Source organism: Lipotes vexillifer, unplaced genomic scaffold (genome assembly GCF_000442215.2).
Source record: "Lipotes vexillifer unplaced genomic scaffold, Lipotes_vexillifer_v1.1 scaffold1115, whole genome shotgun sequence".
Lineage (NCBI taxonomy): Eukaryota > Metazoa > Chordata > Mammalia > Artiodactyla > Lipotidae > Lipotes > Lipotes vexillifer.
This window is the reverse complement of record NW_006792080.1, coordinates 379624-385517: the sequence shown is the minus strand read 5'-3', so window position 1 is coordinate 385517 and position 5894 is coordinate 379624.

Here is a 5894-nt window from a genome sequence, read left to right as displayed (position 1 = left end):
CAAAAAAAAAAAAATATATATATCAAGGTAGTACACCATGTTAATAGAATAAAGAAAAAACCCCACATGGTCATCAAGAGATGCAGAAAAAACACTGCACAAAATTCAGTACCGTTTCATGATGAAAACACTAAACAAACGAGGAATCGAAGGGAACTTCATCAAACTGATAAAGGCCATCTGGGAAAACCCCACAGCTAACACACTTAATGGCCATAAAAAGGAGTGAGGCGCTGACACCTGCTACCGTGTGGATGCACCTTGTAACCTGACGCTGAGTGAAACAAGCCTCACAGAAGGCGCTACCCACATTGTTTGACTCCGTCTGTATAAAACGCCCAGGACAGGCAAATCCATAGAGGCCGGAAGTAGATGAGTGGTTTCCAGGGGCTCTGGGTGGGATGGGGGGAGGGGGGCAGGCAGGCAGGCACTGGGAACATGGGGGGCAGGGCTAGTGGCTAACGTTCTGCGCTTGTACAGCTGTGACAGCGCACAGCTTTTGAATATGCTAAAAATCGCTGTACACTTTAAAAAAGTGAATTTTATAGAATGAGAGTATTATCTCAATAAAAATAAATAATATTGACCATAAAAAATAATATATACAACAACGTGTAAGTCTGGTTTACAAATTTAAATATATTCAATGGATACTGAGAAATGGTTGAATTCATAATAATATGGAATATTCATAAGAGGAATATCTTTAAAGATTCAGGATCATATGAGAAAATAATATATTCATAAAAAGAACGAACGTTTCCATGATCCTTGGCTTTCAACCAGATGAGTCTTAAAATGCTGCCAGGATTCAAGGTTTATCCTTAAGATAAGTCTTTGGCAAACAAGCAAACCGGGAGAATCTGATGAACTGATCTGTTGGCCAACTGACCACAAGCAGCGGTTCTCCAGCTGGAGCGTGCGCGGGGCCTGTTGAAACACAGGTGGCCTGGCCCCATACGCAGAGGTTCTGGCCCTCATAGGTGTGGAGCGGGGCCCGTGAGTCTGTGTTTCTGACAGGGCAGGCGTGCTGTTGCTGCTGGCCCGGCAGTGCACGCTGAGAACCGCTGAGCTGGAGCAGTGTCTGGTGGAGGTGGTTGAATGAACCAGTAAATGACAGGCGGACAGGCCGTGCCCCGGCCTCCAGAGCCCTCTGTGTGTACCTGAAGCCCGCTGTCCAGGCCACCTGCCAGGCCTCTGGCAGCCGCAGGGCCCCTCCCCACTCCAGTGTCCCCAGAACAAGGACCAAGGTTTCCTGTGACCAGGGCACGTGGAGGGGTGAGGCCCTCAGGGCCTGCCTGGGTCTTGGGGGTCATCGGTGGTCCCAAGACTTGAACCTCCGTTTGCTGGCTGCCGGCTGGCAGGGAGGCCCCAGGAGCTGCGGGCACCACACTAGCCCAGCACCACGCACAGCCCCGGGAGGCGGGCGTCCGCACCACCTTGCCGATGGGAAAGTGGAGCCTCTGAGAGGGGAGGAGCTTCCCTCAGGGTCACGGCTGGGGATGGAGAAAAGGCTGGTGCTCACCGGGGGGCGCGCAGAGGAGCAGACCTAGGCCACCTCCACCCCAGAGCCCCAGGACTCGGAAGCACGCAGCCTTCTGGAAACACCAAGCGTTGTGTGGGGCCTCTCGTGTCCTGGCCAGACCACAGCCTGCAGGAAAGTAGGTCCCACCCCAGATCCCCGGAGCCAGTGGGTGGAAGGCGAGAGGCCCAGAATAGCCGAGGCCAGTGATTACCGGGCTGGGCCGCCCTGCCCCGCCCACCTCCACCCCTGCCACTGCACAGAGCAGAATAGGCGCTCCGTCCGGGTGGGCAGGCTGGCCATAGAGGAGGGTTGAAGGGGAACGCGCTGGCGATCCCTGGCTCCAGCCCCGCCTCCGTGAAGCTGGAGGCCTGGGCTCCGAGGGTAAGGGCCGTCCCCAGAGGGCCACACGGAGGCATCCTGCTACCCCCACTCACGGCGCCAAGCCCTCCTGCCTGTGTCCTCTGCCCTCAGCCCCTCCACCAGCCTCCAGGTCTCAGGCCTCCCTGCCAAGGGCGCTGTGGAGCAGACAGGCCAGAGGGTTAGATGGGCAGGCCCAGCCTCATGGCCAGGGAGGGGCCTGGGCCAGCCCAGAGCAGCCACAGGCAAAACCGCAGGCGGGTTCTCCTTTGGAAAAGGAAACAAAAATAGGTTATAGAGAGAGAGGGAGAGAGAAGGGGGAGAGGGTGGCGGAAGGAGGGTGGGAGGGACTGAGAGGTGACAGAGACAAAGGCGGCTACATAGGAGGCCAGGGACAGAGGCTGGGAACAGGTGAAACAGACAACAGCAGGACGTCGGAAATAGCTCAAAGCAGACTAGCTGGGTGTGAAGGGGCGGGAAGCAGAGGGGGTGAACTGCCCACAATCTGGGGGCACCCAGGCCCCACGCCCACGGGGTCCAGGCCGGGGAGCTGTGCAGCCCCAGACTCACGAGCAGGCCTGGGTCCCGGCCCAGTGGGCCAGCGTGAGGCCCAGCCTGACAGCCCAGTGCCCGCTGCACGTGGGCTGGAGTGTCCTGGGCGGCACAGGAGCCTGCAGGGAGTCCGGGGAGCTGGGCAGGAGGTGCTGGGTGGGCGAGAGCCTGGCACCGTGCCCTTGCTTTGCTCACTGACACACGTACTCCTGGGGGTAGGAACTATTGTCATCCCCACTTGACAGATGGGGAAACCGAGGCTCAAAGACTTAAAGAAAACTGCTGAGGCCTCACAGCAAGTAAGGGCCTTAAGCAGGCCTGACCCCAGGCCACAGCGTGAGTACCGTCCTTTACTGCCGTGCCCTTGGGGCCCATCCTCACAGCACCGCAGGCCAGGGGGTGGCACGCCGCACAGGGAATCCGAAAACAGAGAAGCTGACAAACCATCCTTGGCCCGCTCTCCCTAAGGACAGGCCCGGCGCAGCCGTACCCGGGCCACTGCAGGCTGCACCCGTGGGGGAAGCTGTGCTTGGTGACCCCCTGCCCAGGGAGTAGAGGTTCTGGTTAATAAGTTCTAGCTGGGCCAGTGTCGCAAGAACAGATGGGCGGGAGTAGCGCTGCCTGGCCCATTTGGTACCCTCGTGACCTGCAGGCCCGGGGCAGGGATATTCCCTCCAGAGATCAAGCCCTTCACAAGGAAAAAGCAATCCTGCCACTTTTTTTTTTTTTTTTTTTTTAGAGAACAGCAACAAAAAGGAAGAGATCCAAATATATTGGATGAAAACTTTCAAGAATTGAAGAAATGAATTCTTAGCTGGAACAAACTTAATGAGTCTCAGGAAAATAAAATAATAGTTAAAAAAATTAACACTGTGTACCTTCATAGTAAAACTACAGAAAACAACAACAAAAACCCCACAAACACAATCACCTTCAAAAAGGAGACTATCTACAAAAGAGAAATAAACTATTTGTAGGCTTTGTATTAATAGGATAGAGATCCAAAAATAATGTTAACAATGCCTTCAAACTGCTGAGGAAAAATCCAGTCAAAATTACATATACTAGATTCAAATATCACTTAAGAATGCATGAGAAATAAAGACATTTTCAGCTAACCAAAAAGGCAACAAAAATATATACCTGGAAACAGAATTAATGCCTGGAATAAAATATAGATATTTATATTTGGAAATCTTTTGAGTAGGCCTAGGTATATTTTTACTTCCCAGTTCCTAGCACAGTACCTGACACATGGTAGCTATTTAATAATTGTTTATTCAATGAATAAATTTGAAATGATCTAAAATGGTGCTGATTAATGTCATGAGAGTAAATGAGATGACCTAGAGCGGTGGTCCACAAATTAAGGTAAGCTTATTCTGAAAGAGCCCAAATATTTTCCAAGGGATTCACAGATAAAATAGCTTTAAGAGAGTCAACTTATAGATTATCACTTTATAGATGGTTAACTTCCAAAGAAGCTCTTTTCTAAAACTGATTGACCTGAGATTTTCCTACAGTTGGGGCAATAGGAAGATTTGCTACCTTCAACCTTTCCTTTCAAAATCACCCTTTTCCCAGTTGAAAAGAGAAAAAGATACTGAACAGTCATGTTGAAGTGACATATAGTGCATTGAAACAAGGTATAAAAACAATCAGAGTGCCAAATAAATGGCAACCAGAAATATGGTATTTTTTTTTTTTTTTTTAAGTAGCCATCTCTCCACTTGTATTTAAGATTCAGACTCGACACTGAGCTCCACAATGCCCAGAACAGAACTCTGCTTGGTCAGGTTACTCCCAGTACAGTTGCGTCCCCTCTGCCCGGCACTATCCCAGGTTTTATTCCCACCACCGTGTGATGGTAAAGCCCACGTGGCTTCTCGCTGGCTGATGGCAAGTCCCAGTTCCTTCCAGGGCCTCTCCAGGCGCAGCCCCACCCTTCCCTGCTCACTCACTCACTCAGCTCCAGCCACACTGCCCTCCTGCTGGTCAGTGGACACATTAGGTGCGTCCCCACCTCAGGAGTAACCTCTACACTTTAGGGTCAATGCTTCTCACTCAGATCTCAGCTCAAATGTCCCACCAGAAAGAGGGCCTCTCCAATGAACAGCCTCCTGTTAATTTATTCACAGCACTCATTACTGCTGAGATTATCTGATTTGTGTGGGCTGATGTCTGGCTGCCCTTCTGGAAGGTCAGCTCTGCAAGGAGGGCACTGTCTCGTTTCCTTATAATCCCTGTACCTCAGCTAGTGTCTGCGAGTATTTATTTAAAGACTGATGGCCCTTCCTGGCCATGGGACAATCACCCCAATTCCAAGCCTGCCATTCAAGGCCACTCACCAACCTACAGTACCTTCCTGGCCTCCACTTCACTGCTCCCTCTCCTGAACGCTTGAGGGAGCAGCACATCCCTTAGCACACCAGGCCATTTCACTCCTCCATGCTTGTCTGTGCCACTCCCTCTGCCTGCAATTCTCTTTCGTTGTTTCCCACCTGGTAAACTCCTATGCAGCCTTCAAAGCCCAACCCAAATACCTCTGCCCTGTATAGTAGAAAGCATAAGGGTTGGGATTTAGACGTGGATTTAAATCCTGGCACCCATACTTCCTAGTTGGGTGGCCTTGAGCAAATCACTTGGTTTCTACTGATCTTAGCGTCTTCCTCTGCAAAGTGAGACGACCAGCCCCTACTCTGGAGCCTTCTGTTCTTTCCAGCTGACTTTTACTCTCTGGAGGCCTGGAAGGTACCTTAGAGCTCTGAACCCTTCGGCAGTTCGGGAGAGTGGGCAGCAGTGTGGTGGGCATCCACTGATGGGGCTCCCAGCAGCCACACACACTCCTTTTGGTCGCCCACCTGATTCCCCTCCAGACACAAACCTGCTTGTTCCCTCCATGTAGTTCTGATAGGCTCCCCGCTCCCGTAGCTGCTGGGTTGCGCATGTGACCAGGTCTGGCCAATCAGAGCATTCCATCCCTTTCTGCCACAGCGATTGGCTCAGAGGTGGGCACCATGTGATCCAATCTAGGCCAATGAGATGCCTCCTTGGGACCCTGGCTGAAGCCAGGGGTGAAGGCGCTGCCCACTGGCTGGGGAGCAGGGAGTGAGGCCACCACAGAGAAAAGCCAGACCTAGAGATGCAGACATGATTCGAGCCGCTGACGGCAGAGCATCTGGCCCAGTGAGTCTGAGACACGGCCCTCTGGGGGCGCCCCATCTCTGACCCGTCACCTGCTGTGATTCCAGGGCCAGGACAGAAAGGAGTCGGGGGTCCAGTCGGGCACTGGGGTGCCACAGAGCAGGCGTTGAGAGACCTTGCGGGCTGGGGCCTGCGGGGCTCCGGGGGAGGCAGCGGTTACAGCGCAGCCGGGGGCAAGCTCGGACACCTGCACTGAGGGGCTGCTGCTGAGGCCTCAGGGGCCCTGTCCGCACTGACCCCCCCCCCCCACCCCGGC